Here is a 21,196-nt window from a genome sequence, read left to right as displayed (position 1 = left end):
TCTCATATTAATTCTACTATTCTTTTTGTTGCTAGAAGACAATGGGTCTCTTGGTAGCTCTTTGTATCTTGTCATAAAGCAGTGAGCCTCAGTTGTGCAAGTGTTATCATGCTATCAGATCTGGCCTCCAAATCTAAAAAAGTGTGATAACCCCCCATAATTTTTGTCCAATTTTGGCCTTTATACTCTAAGTATATCAAAAAAGGTAATTTTCGTCCAAAATCTCCCTATTGACTTGGTCCTTAGTTATTTTTCATTTAATTATTTCCTTGGTAAGTTTTAGTTTTCTTGTTTATGTTAGTTTTATTTTTGCCTCAATCTTGGTGTTAGATTAGTTCCTAGGCCCGATTGTGCACATGTCTCAAGGTTTTAGCTGTAAATCAAGACCATAGACCTGAAATGCACCTAAGGATGCAAGCCAGGTCTGTGGACCCGAGTTACATCATTTATTACCCACATCCTCAAATTTTATGGAGTTGTGTTTGTTTTAAAAATAAACTCTTTAATCTTTTATCCAACTTTTGTCAGTAGTTATTTGTTATTGTTCCCTTCTTTCCTTGTAATTGCCTACCTCTGGTTTGCATTTGAAGGCTTCTCAAGGACATTTCCCTTGCTTGTATTTTAACAAATGTGTTCTTCCCTTTGTTCCTTTACTTTTATGTTTAGGGATTTTTCTTTTAACTTGTAAATGACACTACAACCATGGTGTCGTTTGGATCCACGGATTCGAGCAACATCATGACTGTGATTTGTGGCTTTTTAAATCTTTGCATAAACCACCTTTGGTGTTGTTTGAGTTTGTAGACACAAACTCCACTGAAAAATGGTGTTGTTTGAGCCTTAAAACTCACACAACACCACAATACCCTTGTTGCAGTTAATACACCACCTTCGTGTCGTTCAGATCTTGAAACCCAAACTACACCAAGAGATTGGTGTCATTTGTGCTTGTGAACTTGGATGGTACCACTTTTAGCTTTGCCCTTGTGTAAGTCAAGTTGATGAACTCGACCTGCACAATTGTTACTTGAAATCTTTTGATGTGTATGTTAGATTCATGGAATCGACTTACTTTTGGAAGGTGTCAATCCAATCTATAAACCCAATTTGCACTGAACTTTCCATGTTCTATCTTACATGTAGATCAAGCCTATAGACTTGATTGACATCTACACTCGGAAATTTTTCTAAGTGTAAAAATATGTGATACAATTGATTACTTAGAAATATTCTAAGTATGAAGAATAAACTTTTATCTATGGAGGAATTTTGAAGACAAGATCTTTTCAGTATTCTTGAAGATGTTTGGGGCTAATTTGGAGATCTTTCTCAAACATGTTGCAGTCATAGCTACCAGATGACTTCACCTTCACCAAGTTAGAAAAAGATGAAATTTAAAAAGAAAGATCCTCATCTGACCTTTCCATAGTCTTAGGTGGCCTCTAACATTGAACATATTAATGATACCAATATTGGTCATGTAAACTTAGAAGAGTTTCTCAAAAGGGTTGAGAATCCTCCAAACTACTATTTGATGGAACCCACTATCAATAGTGGTATACATCTGTGCAACCTTTCCCATGTCATTTTAGAATCTTGAATTCATACTTGCAGTGGAAAATCATTTTGATCTAGTTAGTATAAGTGTCAAAGATGATGATGGGAATAAGGTGTTGGTTTTGGATGAAGATTTTTTTGATACATTGTTCAAGTGTCTAGATATAAGTTCCTTTTCCAACCTAGATATGTAATCAACCAAAGTTTAATATGAGAATAATTTTGACATGCATAGGAAGAATATTAATGATAATTGGTTATAAACTCCTAGGCCAACTATTGTTGGGTGGCCCAAGACTACTAATAGGAGTGATTTCATAGAAGAAGTGAATAACCTAATCACTCGTATTAGTAGGGTAAGGGGATTGCCTACTTTAGATATATACTACAAAAGGATGTATCAGTACATTCATGTCGTAAGGCAAAATAACAAGAGGATCTTTTGGGGAAGGCAAATTAGTGATGCACTTTGTGATCAACTTACCAAGATTCTTGTTGGCAACAACAATGAAGGAAGATTGAGAGGGGGAGGGGTGAATCAATCTTCACCAAATCTACTAACTTAACTACAAATATAGATTTAATAAACTGTTGTAATAACAAAGATAAGAAAATTGAAATCACAACACATGACACCAAGATTTTTGATGTGGAAAACCTGGTTAAGGGAAAAACCATTGTGGGAACCTACCCATAGTAAGATGATATTCTACAGTAGTATGTGAAAATTTTATAATGGGGAATGTGCATGCATTCAAGCACACTGCCTAGAACTCACTGCTCAAAAAATAATGATCCAGAAGGCTACAAACCTCAAGGAAGTCTCACTGACTTAGAACAAGAATTGTACTACAATCCGGAAGGAATGAATTGAAAGAATAACATCTCCAAATGCCTAATTACAGTTACTATTAAGCTCAAATGTCTGCCCTACAACACCAATCTCTGCTCAATCACAATGTCGAAGGATGAATCACTATTCGCACATACACCATTCTCTGATAACTCAAACACAACCTCTATCACCAAATTACATGACAATATCACCTATATATACAAATCATCAACCTTGACAACAAGGTCGGCTAAACCTTCAACTCATAATTACAAAATTACATCACATGAAACAAAGATCGAAAAGTGGACCAATATAATAATTTATTTAACATAACATTGACCTAATTCAAATTCCCAAATGCTCAACTCCACCGAAAATCATGCAAAGATCAATCGCAACATGCTACACCACTAGAAATACCTCATAACATAAAGATCATCACTGGTTCATGAAAACTGCCAATAACTCACACAATCGATCAATGCGGATCATAAAAAAAATAGGGCATAGTTAAGAAACACCAACAAGCACATTAAAATCATCAGTAACAACTAAACCAACACCACTTATCAAATCTTCATCTATCAACGTTTGAAACTCAAAACACAGCCAATCAACAACTATCACAAAGTAGGATAACTTGAAGAACATCAAATCACGATCCATCTGAAATCAAGATACACAAGACCATCCCAAACAATATCCCAAAATCTCATCTCAATATTTGATCACACCAGAATATATCAGAGGACATACCGAACTCTGCAAAGCACCAATACAACAAAACAAAACTGCAAACCGGATCATAAGATCTTCTCAATCTACAATCACCAAAGAAAATCATAGGAATATGTTGACATTAATGACAACAACATATCCTAGCAGCAACAATGCACAACAATCTCCAACAATATCCCCCTTTGGCATTGATGGCAACATATGAATGTGAAAAACAAAATGCAAAGAAAGAAGATATCTCCAGCAAACTCCCCCTAAGATCAAGATAGATAAAGCAGTTTTTCACATGATCTCTCTTCCCCTTTGACAACAATGCCAAAGATCTCAAAACAGGAGAAAAAAAAAATACACTTACTCTCCCCAAAAACAGAAACATGAATTTCAAAAATCTCTCCCCCTAAGACACAAACTACTCCACCAAAGGAGCAACACCAACTGATCAATCTGGATAGAAAGATAGGGCTCTGATATACATAGATTGATGCAACTTAATGCATCTAGTTTTCATCAGGAGGGGTGGATACCCCTAATTTGTCTCTCAAATAGACAAATGTATTTGCACACAAAGGCTTAGTGAAAATATCAACAATTTGTTCCTTTGTAGATACATACTCTAGCTTCACTTTCTCTTCACTGACTTGTTCTCTCAAGTAATGATATTTGATTGACACATGTTTAGTCTTTGAATGTTGCACCAGATTCTTTGACATGTTAATAGCACTAGAATTATCACAATATATCATAGTAGGCTCATCATAGATAACTTTGATATCCTTCAATATTTGCTTCATCCAAACTACCTGAGTGCAATTACTAGCAACAACAATATACTCAGCTTTGGCAGTAGATAAGGATACTGAATCTTATTTCTTACTAGCCCATGAAACTAATTTCTTACCCAAAAATAATGCTCCACCAATAGTCCTCTTCTGGTCATCTACATCACTAGCCCAATTAGCATCAATGTAAGCACATAGCATGAAATCATCATTCCTTGGATACCACAAACCATAGTCCACAGTTCCCTTCAAGTATCTAAATATCCTCTTAACAATAGTGACATGACTCTCTTTCAGATCAACTTGATATCTAGAAACCATGCACACAACATGCATAATGTCTAGCCTAGTTTGAGATATAAATATACCTTTTCCAGCTTGTAAAATCTGCAAACCTAAGAAAAATTTATTCTCACCAATCATAGACATCTCAAATTCTTTTTGCATATCATTGACAAACTTCATGCTCAAGTTATCATCTCCTCCAAAGATAATATCATCAACAAAGACTTCAATAATCAAGATGTTATTATTCTCAATCTTAAAGTACAAGTTACTGTCAGTAGCACCTTTATTAAATCCCAATTTCAACAAATATTTATCTAATCTACCATACCAGGCTCTAGGGGCTTGTTTTAATCCATAAAGTGCTTTCTTCAGATTAAATACCATGTCTCCATCATCTAATAATGAAAATCCATCAGGTTGCTCAATGTAGACTTCTTCCTCAAGATCACCATTCAAAAAGGCAGATTTGACATCCATCTGATACACTTTAAAATCTTTATAAGCAGCATATGCAAGTAACAATCGAATAACTTAAACTTTGGCCACCGGAGAAAAATTCTCCTCATAATAAATTCCTTCTTTCTAAGAATATCCTTTGCATACTAGTCTTGCTTCATTTCTGACAACTTCACCGACTTCATTTAATTTGTTTGTGAATACTCATTTAGTATCTATAACATTTTTATCTTTAGGTCTAGGCACAAGCTCCCAAGTATTATTCTTTTCAATCTAATTTAATTCTTCTTCCGCAGCTCTCATCCAATTTTCATCTTTATAAGCTTCAACAACATCTTTAGGTTCAATTTTAGAAATCAAACATACCTCTTCAGTAGCTAGCCTTCTTCTAGTCATCACACCTTTATTTTTATCTCCAATAATCTTATTTTATGAATGATTCAATCTTACATACCTCGAGGTCCTCTGATTTTTTTGATTCTCAAGTTCTTGAACAATCTTCACCGACAGCAGCAACATCCAGATTAACAGTCTCTACCAGATCATTATGCTTTGGTTCTTCAGTCTGAATAGGGGCTAGAACAACATGTTGACCAACATCATATCTACATGCTCTAATCTCTTTTCCAAGGTTCTCATCCACCTTCACATTTGCACTTTCCACTATCTTTATTAGTCTTTTATTGTAGCATCAATAGGCTTTGCTATTTCTTAAATATCCCAAGAAAATTCCTTTATCACTTCTAGCATCAAGCTTTCCTATATCCTCATCTCTCTTGATATAACATTTTCTACCAAATACTCTGAAATATCTCATAGTAGGAACATGACCAAACCATAAATCATGAGGAGTCTTACTGGTATCGCCTTTGATATGAACTTTATTGAATGTGTAAACAACAGTGCTAATAGCTTCTTTCCAGTAGGTTTTTGGAACATTTCCTTCAATCAGTATAGTCCTTGCAGCATCCAAAACAATTATGTTCTTCCTTTCAACAACTCCATTCTGCTGAGGGGTTCTAGAAGCAGATAATTGTCTTCTAATCCCATGCTTCTCACAGAATAAATTAAATTCACTGGAACAAAATTCTCCACCTCTATCAGATCTCAGACACTTCACCTTCAATCCAGACTTAGTCTCCACCTTTTCTTTGAATATTTTGAATTTGTCCAATGCTTTCGATTTATCTTTCAAAAAGATAACCCACATCATGCTGGAATAATCATCAATTAGCAACATGAAATATCTATCACCCTGCACACTTCTAACATTTGTAGGTCCACATAGGTCAGTATGCACAAGATCTAACAATCCACCAAATGTATATTGCTTTCTCTTGAAAGAAATCCATGTTGCTTACCCAACTGACATTCTTTACATATTGGATTAGCAAGCTTAACAATCTTAGGTAGATCTCTAACAGCTTGCGTAGAACTGATCTTAATCATTGAATCAAAATTTACATGACGCATTCTCCTATTCCATGACCAACTCTCATCTATCTGAGCAATCAAACAACTTTTCTCACCGACATTCAAATGAAAAATGTTACCTTCAGTTTTAGTTGCAAATGCAATCTCTATACGAGAGCCATTTATGATCTTGCATTTTCTATCTTGAATTGTAGATCATAACCTTTATCAACCATCTATCCAACACTCAAAAGATTATGCTTCAAACCTTCAACATACAAGACATCATCTGTATTATGCTTACCATCAAAAGAAATAGAACCTCTACCATGTATTACACAGGATTTGTCATCTCCAAATCTTACTATTCCACCATCATATTTTTCCATACTCACAAATTTTCTTTTATCACCGATCATATGATGTGAACAACCACTGTCAATCACCCATTCATCTTGCTCTTCAACCTTAGCAACTAAATCTTTCTCCTCAACAACACAGCTAGTGGAATCAACAAGTACAGGTCCATCTTCCTTAATGGCAAGGAATACAACTTCATCTCTTTCTAATTCTTCATCTGTAATACCTTCATCAACAGTATAATAACAATTCTTTTGATTTCTATACTTTCGGTTAGGCTTGTAGGGCTTATCATACTTCTCATGCTTGTCATATCTATCATTCCTATAATGCTTATCAAACTTATCATGTTTGTCATACTTAGCCATTCTCTCCAGGCATCTCGAAGCAAAATGTCTTATCTTATTACAAGAGAAACATTTCAAAGGCAATTTTCCATCATACTTACTAGCTCCTTTAGGCAATCTCTGGGCAATCAATACTTCAAGCTCATCCAATTCTCTTTCTTTCTCTTCCATCTCTCTTCTTTCTCTTTCATTACTGGATATTTTGTACTCATCGGGATCATACTTATGCTTTCTGGATATAGATGTTGATGCTCTAAATGTTGTCTCATACTTTTCATGTGACTTGTTAATACTATTTCAGGATTGCTCGTAGGCTGCATTTTGATCAAGTGGCAGTGATTTCTTTTGATTTTTGGCCATTTTCTCGTTTGTCAGCATGCGTGCCAAGTGGCCTCTCGACGTTGCCTCAATTCGCTCTCTTTTCTTTCTCAAAGTTGAGAGAACACAGAGTTGTCATGTGGCTCATGTTTTTATATTGGTGTATGCTTCTCGGCCCCACCATCCATCGTGTACAGATGAAGACACTTGATGTCCCCACATTTCATGATCTGGTTCTCTTTCTACACTCGACTTCAGATATCCCCCGAGCCATTGTGTGTCTTCCATGATAGTTCGTGAACCAGGATGGGGTTTGCATCATGGTTTTCTTGTTGGGAAAGTGTAGGGATCGCCATGACGCAGTTGAGATAACAACTTCAAAGGTTGTTTTGCTGGGTAGCATCTCACGATGTGCCACGCTAGGTTTTCCTGTCAAAAGTGGTTGCTAGGATGTTGTTGATGTTGTGAGCTGTTAGTTAGGAGCTGAGGGTTCTATTTATGCTTTCTTTTTCTTGCTTTGAAGGGTTCAGACTTTTAGAGAGTTTTTTAGACTTTGGCTCATTAAAGAGGCCTTTATGTTGATTAACTTTGGTGAATGATAAACATGTCAGATTGTGCCTATGTCCTTTGTGATTGTTTTATTTGAGGCTTAATATATTGACTTTTGTGTTGTTTTCAAGTTTAATAACTTCTATAGTATTGTTGTAAGACTCCACAGATTAAACTATATTTTGAGACTTGTTATTTGTTGGATGAATGGTTAATGCCATTTTACATTGAATGGGTTTTGTTGAGTTACTCTCTCGAATGGTTCTGAGCATGTAGATTGTTGAATGATCTTTAAAGCCGCATGTCTCTGGGTTTTATATGCTGTCAATGCTTTTTCAAAATATTTTGGTGTATTGCCTAAGTAGTGTAGATCATTTGTTTTAAGTTTTTTCCTTCCCCTTTTCTCCCCCAATTGTATGAAGAGTCGGCTTCTCAAACTTGGAGGTCATTCAGTGAGTTTCGCGCAAAACATCCCCCATCACTGAATTTCCCATAAGGTTGTTAGCATTTAAGGTAAAATTAAGAGTCAACATGACTCTCCAAACTCACTTAGCTCAAATGAAACAATCTTTCCAACCAACATATCTCTTGTCATTGTAGTCACACTCAGATCTCATCAATAGCAGCTACCTTATGTTTGTAAGTAGGAGGCAAAGATCTCAACACCTTAGCAACAATTTTATCTTCTTCAAGGGTTCCACCGGCACATCTGATACCTAAGACAAGATCATTCACCTTAGCCATTGTTACCTCCTATTTTTGCATTCATTGATTTTCCTTACATTGGCATATTCATGCCAAGATAATGTGTGTTTACTTTAGCATAGTCAATTCTCTTAAACTTTTATCTTTCTACTTTAAGTTTGTCTCGGTTGATGCGTCTTTATGTCTAAAGTGTTCATGTCTTTGAACCTTTTGTTTGAACCTGGAGTTTAGTTCAAGAGTACATCGGTTCATTGGTTCATCGGGTATTTGTGTGTATTATGTCTTAGTTGTGACAAGTCAAACTTGTGTAGAAAGCTCATGCAGAGAATGAAATTGAACCTTTGAACCTTCGTTGGTTCAAGAGTTCAATGGTTCAATGGTTCAACAGTTCCACATTCAAAATGGAAGCATTTTAAAAGCGGAGGCCAAAGGAGAGAAATGAATGACATGGAGGGGAATATTCTAGGAATCTCGGTGATTTATTTGAAAGAATTCTCACTTAAGGAGCTAATCATTTCCTTGATAAGAGATTGCACGAAGTGTTTTGTAATAAAAGCATGTGTCAAAAGTGTCACTTCAGCGGTAACTTGACACGAATGAATAAGTTGTGGTAATCATGAAACCGAGTTTTAAGCCATTTATATTGATTTAAAAAAAAAAAGATTTGTATATTCATGAAGAAGCTAATTAGGAAAGGTGGAGGTTCGATGCTGGAGGTAATTTTCTCATGATTAGCAAACACTCAATTGCATGAAAGGTGAGTTGAAAATCTTCAGCGTCTCTGTCATTTTTGTGCTTCAAGGAAGAAACTGACAAATTTTATTGTAGTAGCCATAGTGGGTGTCATTGCAGCCTGTATTAATGTGCTGAATTTGATTGAAGTTTAAAATGAAACCCATTCCACCAAAATTAGGGTCAAAATCAGGTCTTAGTTTTTCTCTCCCAGAATTTGGGGACACCTCCTTAGCTCATGGTGATTTAGATGAATTCTTAGAAAGAGCTAAGAATCCCTCTGGTTCACCCATGATGGAAAATATTGTGAATAGTGGGTTAATAGAAGCTACTATTTTTCCACCTACTATACAATGCCCTGAATTAGTGCTCAAGTGCATGAACAAGTATGACCCAGAACATAGATGTATTAGAAATGCAAATGGGGTTGTCCTATTGAATGTAAATAGAGAAACTATTATGGTTGTTTTGAAAATCCCTACTAAGGAGTCGTATGAGGATTGGATGATAACCACGTCCTATAGATTCTTCTTAGAAAAGAAGTCCCAATATAGAAGTATCATAGCCATAAATTGGCTCTTGAAATTTCAGAAAGGTGGTTTTAGATTACCCAAGCCCTTAACCAGAGAGAACTTGATCAGGGAGGTAAGGGACATTGTCATTTTGCTACACAAGGTGAAAGGGAGCTAGTAGGTGTTTTATTGGGAAGACTAGATGTACTTTTTCATTCAGGTCATATTATATGAGAAGTGATCTATAGATTGGGCAGAGCTAATTGCTGAAAGGTTACATGAAGGACTAAGTAACTACCTCAGGAAAAAAAACTTCTATATGTCCTCATACTTATTCTATTATTTGGCGTGTGTCAGACCTTGGCCTATTTTGTATCATGAAGAGTGGGTTGATGGAATGAAAAATTATGATTATCATCCACACCTTTAGCTATAGAAGTGCCATGAGGATTTACAGATGGTTCATGATGTGTCTGCAAGGAGATTAGTCTATAAACTTCAAGGGAATGTAAACAAATGACTATTTGATGAGGCTATGCAGCCAGTGAGCACATATGGAAGTCATTTCATCCAGTATCCTTAGTTCACCTACATCAGGGTTGGAGTTTTCGCAAGAGAACCATTTAAATTACCGAGGTTTGTCCTTGATCGCTTCATGTTGATTAAACTTTGTAGGTAGCTTGCTCACATTGATAAGAGGACACTAGATAAACAAGATTTTGGTATTTCTTTCCCAATTGAATTGGGTTATTATATTTGCCATACTGTTTCTAATGCATTGAACCTAAAGGTTCACTTCAAAAAGCTTAACCTTTAACACTATACAACTAGACCTAATTTTGACAACAAAGTTTATGCTCAGGTGCATCTAGCTCTCAAAGAGAGTTTTTCTCATATCCCACAACTAGAAGACTTCTAGGAATATTGCAGAGATGAATTTGAAGTAAGGAGGAGAACATTTTCTAGGTGCACAGTGGATCAGATTAATACCTTTCAGCTTAGAATGAATGTAACAGGGGTTGTGGATAATGGCGAGGATTTGATTGATCCACAGTATGCAAAGAAAGTACAGGGTTCCCCAATCCCTGAGATAGAATGGGATAAGAAAGAGGAGGATCAAATATAAATGAGAACATTACCTATTATCTGTAGGATTGAGTAGTACTTACGAAAGCAGAGACTAGGAAAGCTAGTAATCAAAGATTCTCTTGCTCCAATTCAAAATGTTTTATCTAATAAAATATGTTAAAACTTGTGTCGCAGCTGGCACCAAAGTAAAACTTGAGGTAAATACTATCAAAGGTTTGAATAAATCCCTTGTAAGCTAGCTTCCCACCCATGTTACCATATCAAGAACCAAAAACAAGGGCAAAAAACTACCAGAAAGCACAGTAATGGTTGATTTACAAGGATCTCTTGAAGCTGAGAATATAATGGCAGAGCAAAACATTGAGACACCCACCATGGAAGTTGGTGATACTGAAAAGATTGAAAAAGAAGAAGAAGGCATTGGAAGTTCATTGATCTTAGCAAATGTTGGTGTTGAACAATCCCAATCAAAGAAGGATGCAGATTCCAATGCTCCTCATTAGTTAGATACTACTCTTAGTAGCAAAAAGAGAAATGTGGTTCCTGTTTCAGTTCCTATTGAAGATAGGGTTAGTAAATGTTTTGGTAGAACTCCAAAGTCCAAAAGGATGAAAATAGTTTTGAAAATGGATTTTGACCAAGATACTGGCAATTGGATTGCTAAAATAGCTCACCTTGTTTCAGATAAATGTGGTTCCTGTTCCAGTTCCTATTGAAGATATGGTTAGTAAATGTTTCAGTAGAACTCCAAAGTCCAAAAGGATGAAAATAGTTTCAAAAATGGATTTTCACCAAGATATTGACAATTGGATTGCTAAAATAGCTCACCCTGTTTTAGATAAATAAGTAGAAAATCCTTCAGCAAAGGATTTCATTGTTGAAAAGATTAATTTAGGCGTTGGATCATGGGTAGCTGATGTACATCATTTGGAAGCTTCCACAAAAAGAATAATAAGAAGGACATGGAAGGACAAAAGGGATAAACATGATCTCAAGGAGACACTAAGGCACATGGCTGAGTATATAGATGCTATTCATAATCCCAATGCCTAGCCAATTTCATAGCTGCCCATGCCATTTGATCCCAAGTCACCTACTAATCAGAAGCTTTTGGGTCAAATTCAAAAAATCAAGATGCTGATAGAAATCTTTTGATAGTCTTAGAGGATCAAGTTAATACTGAGAGGGGGGGTGAATCAGTATTAATGATAATCTTAAAATTTAAAACTTGAACTTACAAAACTTCTTCAAATCAAACATAAACCAGTAATAAACTCTTTACCATTACCGGTAATCATTGATAACCAACTATTAAATTGGTTTATCAGAACAATTCATTAAGTGTTCATCAATATGCATAAACTAAAAGTAAAACGGAAAAACACATAAAAACATTCACCATATGAACACCATGTTTTTCCCGTGGAAACCCAAATAGGGAAAAACCACGGTGGGAATTGGTACCCACAAAAATTGTGCACTCTTTTAGAATGCACCCTATTAGGATCCTAGCACGGTTAGAAGCTTACAATGATGCCCTGTTAGGAGTAGACCATGTTAGGAGTCACTTAGTTAAGGGTTGGTGCAGGAGCACCTAGTTGAGTCAAAACTCCATTTTTGGGTATTTTATGCTTCTATGTTTGTAAAGTCTTGTGTTAGGTTGTTTTTGTTGTTTTAGGTTGTTTTGAATCATGTGAAGTGGTTTTGGTCTCATTTTGGGCTTAAGAGATCAAATCTTGCATTTCAGGCCTTGAGTTGACAATTTTTGGCAAAAATGTGAAAAATTGCCAAAAAGGTCTCCTAATGGCTTCAAGAGCATTGAAACATGTTTTTTTAGTGTTTATAAGCATGTCTAATTTGTTTAGGCAAGTTGATGAGGTTAGATTGTGGAAAATGCATCTTGGAGCAAGAAAAGTTGTCAAAAATGTCATTTTCTTGAAAAATGTAATTATTGAAGCCTCTTGTCCATACAAGAGCATGGAAACCAACTGGAGAAAATATATAAGGCCTCCCTTTTCCTTGGAAAGGGTTGGTGATTGGATTTTCAAGAGTAACTCAATAGAAAACAAGTTTTTTTTGCTTTTATGACTGTTTTTTGTTCCTTTTGAAGGGCAGTCCGTACTGTAGCAATTGTATCCATACTGTACCTTTTGGAAAGTGTTTATATTGGTCATTAAATGCTTCCCAAGTGATTTTTGTACTGTTTTACTTTGGAAATTGGTTTGTGTAAAATTATTTCATAACTGGGAATCTGCTGCCCTGCCAAGGGTTTGGAGTTGTAAAATGTGTCAACTTGGTTGATCCAGGTCTGGGATCCCTATACTTCCAAGTTGATCTTTGTATATATAATGTACATTATTTTCTTTTTGTGCCAGAAGAATGGTTTAAAGATGCCATTGAGTGAATACTAGGCAAGTGTTTGTCATTTGGCTAGTAGTTTGAATAACACTAAAATTTGCACTCAAAAACAATTTGGGTGAGTGAATGGATGTGACAAGGTCTGGACATGTGACCAAGGATTTGAAGTAACATCTTGATGTACTAGAATAGCTTACATCTTGTAATCATTCTCTTTTTGTAGACAAAACAGTGAGTTCAATATTTTTGTGAAAATTGTTGTCATTTTGCTAAATGGGATGCTCAAAGCATTATCCACGCCTTGGAACACTAAAGGAAATGTAATAGGAGATAGATTATTATGTGGTAGACCTCATTGAGGTATAACTCCATTACAAACTTTTAAAATGCAGGTCCAAAAGAGTTAGCAGCAATTTGACTGGTAAAAGGCAGTGAAAAGACAGTGGCAGAGGCAATTCACTATTTTTTGTCTTGTGTGCCAAGTGCTTGATGTTTTCCTTGTAGAGAAAAAGTAGGGGAAGGTTCCTTGAGGTGTGGAAGAGGTTTTGTACCATGGATGAGGCTTGAAGAGTGGAGTGGGAGAGTCTTTCAAACATTGCTTGCTCTAAACCCTACAAAACCCTCCATTTATGCCATAAAAAGTGGACAGTCTAAAAACTGCACTAACAGTGGGCAAATCCCCAAAAATCCTTGAGTATACACTCCTAAAATAACATCCCAAACTTTATTTGTGGTTTAAAAGGCCATCGTTGACCGAAGGGAGCAAAACATGGCCAATTAGGCCTCCATGGGCTAGTAGCCCTGTTGCATAACACACAACTTTGACAGTTTTTGCAAATTTCATGTACCCGATAGAAGATGAAACTTGGTAACTCATGAAATGTGATGGAAACATTCCAAGAAATCCACCAATTGTATTTTGGGACTCCTAGATGGTGTGTAGCCTCATTTGGGGTAGTTGAGCCTTGTTAAGGTCTTTGAGTGAGTTAAGGGCATTTATCCTCAAAACAAGATCTTGAGCGCCCAAAGGTGGGTAATACCTTACTGCCCCTACTTTTACATGATGAAAGACCTTAGTTCACAGTGAAACAGAAGGTTAAGGGCCCCAAGAGCCAAGCAAGAGCTAGTATAGGTGGATGGGTTAAGTACTTTGAGTAGTTTTGTGCATGGGTAAGAGACAACACCAAGAGGGGAGTTTGTTAGGCAAGCCAACCATTGAGGACTAGGCATGACAGCAAAAGGATAGATTGGATAGTCAAATAGAACAGACTCTACAAGTCCTTAGTCAATAAATTGATCCTTTTGAGCAACTAGCCTTGTGAGTACTTACCTGCCAAACTCCCTATCAGGGATTTAGATGATGAGTCCTGTTAGGAGCTTTGACTTGTTAGGATCAAACTCACAAGAGGATTTAACACTCTGATATAGAGCTACTTGGTTAAAGGATTTACAATGTAAGGCCTGTTAGGACCTACCCAGTTAAGGGATTTTGACTATTGTAATTGTTAGAGAACAACAATGAATGATCTAGGTACAACACTTAACTGCTTGCTTGATTAGATATAATTAAGCTCCAAATTTGCTACTCTTTGGCAGATCTCATACTCGGGTTCGTTTTCACACTTTTCTTAAAAATATCAACACAACAAACATCAACTGTACTGACATAAGTAACCTTTTCAACTTAGTCGGTTACAAAACCCTAAGCCTTACAACATAGATCATCACAGATCTTTTACAACTCATTACAAATCATCATTGGTCATCATATGGATCATTATAATCAATTACAAATCAATTACAATCATTGAATGATCATCACATCTTGATCTAATATAAAGTCAAACCCTTAGAACACTCTGCTAAGCACTTTGCATATTCCCAAGAAATTTGCTCTCCCAATGTGCCAAAACATCTTTCAAACACTTCACGCATTTCATGCCATGTCATCACCAACATTTGAACTTGATGTAGATCACCACCAAACCAAAAATCATTATCGGTTAAGAGAATTCTTTACCAGTCCTTAAACCCTAGCAAAAATACAACAAAAATCATAAACATGATTTTCGATAACCAAAACATGATGTGGTTCTAGTTAGATACATATTACAATGATACAAGATCACTCCAAATTGCAACACTTCAATCATCACCAATCACCAGATCAAATCAAAACATTCCTCGTTTACCGGTTAAGGTCCTAATTCCCAGTTCACTATTTATAATACTGGTAAGGAATTTAAGGTAGACCAAAAAGACTTAGATGAGAAAATACAATATAGTAAACATTAGTTGCCATAAATGACAACACAAATAACTGATCAAAGTCATCCAAACATGCAATCTCAATCTCTTCATCACAATATCATCACAAACAGTCCTTTACTGGTTCAGTCACCATTCTTGATCTAGATCAGTTATGCCAATCATGCCAACATCTTCCTAGAATGGTTGGATGGGATCAATCAATCTGGCACAGAGTACTTCAAGAATATGAGCAAGGTGTATGAAAATGCCATAACTGTAATGAGAGAGATAGAGACAAAAATTGCTAACTGGAAAAAGGAGGAAAACAAGTGGAGAGCATTTGATAAGGAATTTAGTTTGAAAGTTTCTTTTGAATGAGAAGTGTGAGGCATAACAAAGCCTATGAGCTTTGTTATTTAAGAACTGTATTTCAAAAATTTAATGTACACCATAGTGATGTGTAGATGTGAAAATTCCTTTCATACTTTCTGGTTAAAAGTATATGCATAGTTCACTTTCTCATTTTCATTCATTGAAAATCTAAGAGGGAGTTGTACCTCAGAAAATTCAGAGGGAAACATTCTGGTGCAAAGGGTAGGAGGATCTTACCCAAACACCTAAGGAATCTTACCCACACCCACACAACTCATTCCTCAATACCTCTCATTGGTTAAAAACATCACCTCTAATCAATAATCTCTCAGAATACAAACATGAAATGCATCAAAACCAATGAGAGATCTGACTGTCACATTGAAAACTCAAAAAATGCACATAAAAATATGGTTTTTATTGCTCCAAATGATTGCCTTCGACCAAACACTCACCATATCTCCCAATATCATTTTTTTACAACCTTTTATAGCACTTGTGTCCTTCAAGACCGAACCATAACCACCCAAATATCTCTAACCACCTATTTTTGTCTTTTTTTGCAATTTTGACAATAAAAGTTGCTCAAAAAGTTGTCATTTGACAAACAAAGTTGTCAATATGAAACAAATTGACCCCTAACTCTACCAACACATAAAAATGGCCTTAATATTACCTTATAAACATTTCAAACATGTTTTATTCCTCACAAACCTATTCTACCCTTCAAAACCCAATTTTAGCCCTTTCTAGGCCTAATTGCCAATTTTGACAATTTTACACTTTTTGACCTTTCTATTACAATTCATTGCATTTATTGGCTCTATTGGCCATGATTACATTGTTTTAAGACCTTAAATTCCTTTTAGACTTCATTTCTCATTGATTCTTCATGAGGGCCTATTAGTGACCCTAGTGCACCTTGCCTCCATAGGTCTTCATATATGCTCCATAGGTTCTCCTGCACCATACTCTCAGGGACAAAAGATTAAAGGTCCCCTTGAATGGTTTCCTCCTCTTTCTATTCTTCTAATTCATAGGTACTTTCTCCTTGTATCCTTCAAAAAAATTTCCATGCTTTGGTGGCTCATCGAACATCCTCTCAAGTAAATGGTACTCAATATAAGCACCTCCAACATGGTCATCCATGTAAACACTCAGCAAACCTGCATACAAATGATTAGAAAAAACAAATATATTATCATCATTTATTTCAATATCAACTTGTTCCATCATAGGAACCTCTTGTACCAACATTTCAAGTGGTTCACTCCCACCATTGCTTTGTCATTCTTCCATTATGGCTTCAAACTCCTTCCACAAGTCAGGTTCTTCCTCTTCACCTACTACTACCAACTCTCTTTCACTCTCATTCCATTCACCTTGGCATCTCAACTCATTACTCATCCTCAAGGCTTCCTCATTAGCCTTCTTCTTTGCTGCTATTAGCCTCTTCACAGGCTAAACTATCCTCTTTTGCACCCTCAAGTGCCAACTCTTCACTTTCCTCTCTAGGTTTTCAACCTTCACCCTCATTTATTCTTCTTTTTTCTTTCCTTCCTCTATCCTTCTCTCCAATTATTCTTCTATCTTCTTCCATCTTTCTTCACTTTCCTCAAGTGCTCTTCTCAAGCTTTTCAACTCTTCTTCTTCTCTTTTCTTCTTCTCTTCTTCTTTCTTATTTCTCTCATCTTCCTTTATTTTCTTCTTTTCTCTTGCTTCTTTCTCCTTCTTATCACCATATAGGTAATCCCTCAAAAACATAGCCAATTCTCTTTCACTCCTAGTCAAAACCATCTTCTCACACAACCCAAATACTTTGCTGGGCTCTGATACCAATTTGTGCAGAGGGTAGGAGGATCTTACCCAAACACCTAAGGAATCTTACCCACACCCACACAACTCATTCCCTAATACCTCTCATTGGTTAAACACATCACCTCTGATCAATAATCTCTCAAAATACAAACATGAAATGCATCAAAACCAATGAGAGATCTGACTGTCACATTGAAAACTCAAAAAATGCACATAAAAATATGATTTTTATTGCTCCAAATGATTGCCTTCAACCAAACACTCACCATATCTCCCAATATCATTGTTTTACAACCTTTTATAGCACTTGTGGCCTTCAAGACTGAACCATAACCACCCAACTACCTCTAACCACCTATGTTTGTCATTTTTTGCAATTTTGACAATAAAAGTTGCTCAAAAAGTTGTCATTTGACAAACAAAGTTGTCAATATGAAACAACTTGACCCCTAACTCTACCAACACATAAAAATGGTCTTAATATTACCTTATAAACATTTCAAACATGTTTTATTCCTCACAAACCTATTCTACCCTTCAAAACCCAATTTTAGCCCTTTCTAGGCCTAATTGCCAATTTTGACAATTTTACACTTTTTGACCTTTCTATTATAGTTCATTGCATTTATTGGCTCTATTGGCCATGATTAAATTGTTTTAAGACCTTAAAGGCCTTTTAGACTTCATTTCTCATTGATTCTTCATGAGGGCCTATCAGTGACCCTAGTGCACCTTGCCTCCATAGGTCTTCATAGGTGCTCTTGCACCACATTCATAAGTTTACCCAATTGTTTGGTTACTGCTTTGTTCTTTATAGGGGCAATAGAGTTGTGACTATTTTATTTTTATCAAAGGACAATTTTTTTAACCAATATCCATGAAAGAGTGTATGTTCTCATCTTCTCCCATCTTCAACATCTCATACTTTCCTTTCAAACTCTGTAACTTAGCAACTTTCACTTGTTTGTCTCCTTCATACTAGATTTCAAGCTTCTCCCAAATCTCATGTGTTTTCTGAAGTCCCATTAAATTTGTCATCTCTGAATTATTCAAGGCACTCAATAATACTTCCTTCGCTCTAATATTATGTTCAACTTCCTTGATCTCATCTGTAGTAACCAGTCCATTTGGAGGAGCAGAATAGACATTCTTTGTAATCTTCTATTAATCTTCCCCAAGACATTTTAATTGCACTTCCATCCAGTTTTTCCATATAGCATAGTTACTTCCATCAAATCTCAGGTTGTCCTTCTTAAAGATAACACTTCCAGTTCTAGCTGCCATCCCGGATCTCCTTAAGTGGTTAGGCTTCTTCTGGAGGATCCAACTCTCATACCAATTGTTGGCAACAATAATGAAGGAAGATTGAGAGGGGTGGGGGGTGAATCAGTCTTCACCATATCTACTAACTTAATTACAAATATAAATCTGATAAACTACTGCAATAACAAAGATAAGCAAATTGAAAGCACAACACACAACACCAAGATTTTTGACGTGGAAAAATTGGTTAAGGAAAAAACCATGGTGGGAATCTACCCAAAGTAAGATGATACTATGTAGTAGTATGTGAAAATATTACAATGGGGAATGCACATGCATTCAGGCACATTGCCTAGAGCTCACTGCTCAAAAGATAATGACCCAGAAAGCTACAACTCTCAGGGAAGGCTCACCAACTTACAACAAGATTTGGACTACAATCCCGAAAGAATGAACTGAAAGAATAGCATCTCCAAACGCATGATTACAGTTCTGGTTAAGCTTAGATGTCTTCCCTACAACACCAATATCAACTCAATCATAATGCCGAAGGATAAATCATTGTTCCCACATACACCATTTTTTGATAATACAGACACAACCTCTATCACCAAATTACATGACAATATCACCTATATATACAAATCATCAACTAAACCCTCAACTCATAATTACAAAATTACATTACATGATATAAAGATCAACCATTGGACCAATAGAATTATTTACATAACATAACATGGACCTAATACAAATTCCCAAATACTCAACTCCATCAGAAATCACGCCAAGATCAACCGCAACACGCTACACCACCAGAAATACCACATAACATGAAGATCATCTCTGGTTCATGAAAACCACCAATAAATCGCACAATAAATCAATGTGGATCATAAAAAAAAATAGGACACAATTAGGAAACACCAATAAGCACGTTAGAATAATCAGTAACAACTACACCAATACCACTTATCAAATCTTCATATGTCAACGCTTGAAACTCAAGAACACAACCAATCAACAACTATCACAAAGAAGGATAACTTGCGGAGCATCAAATCATGATCCATTTGAAATGAAGATACACAAGACCATCCCAAACAATATCCCAAAATCTTAGCTCAATATCTGATCACACTGGAATATACCAGAGGACATACCGAACTTTGCAAAGCACCAATATAGCAAAACAAAACTGCAAAACGGATCATAGGATCTTCTCAATCTACAATCACTAGAGAAAATCACATATGTTGACATCAATTACAACAACATATACTAGTAGAAATAATGCACAACGATATCCAACAATTCCTACCACCTTGAAGTTCTATATGACTTCATACTTGGTATATGTTGCAGCAACAATGAGAAATTTTCCAGTTCTATCTACAAAAGGTGACAAAACGTCTATTCTTGTCTGGAAGTACTACCCACAATTGACTTTGAAGAAAATTCAATATCATGTTAGAAGAATCAATGATGATTTCTTTAGTCACTTCTTCTGATTGTTTGACAAAATTTTAGAAGATAAAATAATTTTAGATCGAGCTTGGTAAATGGTCAATAATTATGGATGCATGTTCCTCCAATTTCCTACCTTCATTTATCTAAGAGTTGGTTATTTTGATGACCAAACATTCATGCTTCCCAGGTATCCATCCAATAAGATTATTTTGATGGATTTGGAACAGAAAATGATATATGTTCATGAGAGACAGTCTGGTTCATATAGGCTAGGATTCAAATTCTCTTTGCCCATTGGAAGATATTCTATAAATTCAGTTTTCAAAGCTAGAGCCATGGATGAAGAGATGAGAAGAGTCAAAATGAGATTTTTCAAATCTCGAAAGGATTTTGATTATAGAAGTATGAAACAAAAGTTGAAAATATCCCATACTTATGTCCAAAGGATTGAGGATATTTGGATAGATTGGAGAATTGAGAAGGAGGCCAAAAAACTTGACTATTGTCATCTCACCAAGGAGAAAATAGTTAATCTCAACTTGGCTGATATACCTGAAGATCTTCATAATGATGGCAATATTCTTGCACCAGCATGTGAGACTAAGAAAATTGGTAATGCTCCTCTTCCTTTGATACAATGGTCACAAAAGGAAGTTGTTTCTATAAAAACCTGATTTCAAAAGATTCTTGCAAACACTAATGTGTGGCTCGCATCAAAAGATATTCAACTTAAGGAGTTCACCATAGGTTCAGAAGAAGACATAATAAGACCTATTAGAAAGAAATTGAAGTTGAGGAAAAAGAACAAAAAAAGACCCCAATGCCTCAACCGCTACTCCTAGGTTCAAATTTATAGTGGGAAAATGTAAAGGAAAGGAGCAAGCCGAACCATCTTCTCCAACTGCTCAAGAGGAGAAAGAGTTGGATGTATTAGGTGAACACTTAGATTATGGACCTCTTGATTTAGACAATGAGGCAATAGAT

Source organism: Cryptomeria japonica, chromosome 11 (genome assembly GCF_030272615.1).
Source record: "Cryptomeria japonica chromosome 11, Sugi_1.0, whole genome shotgun sequence".
NCBI classification, from domain to species: Eukaryota; Viridiplantae; Streptophyta; class Pinopsida; order Cupressales; family Cupressaceae; genus Cryptomeria; species Cryptomeria japonica.
This window is presented reverse-complemented; position numbering follows the sequence as displayed.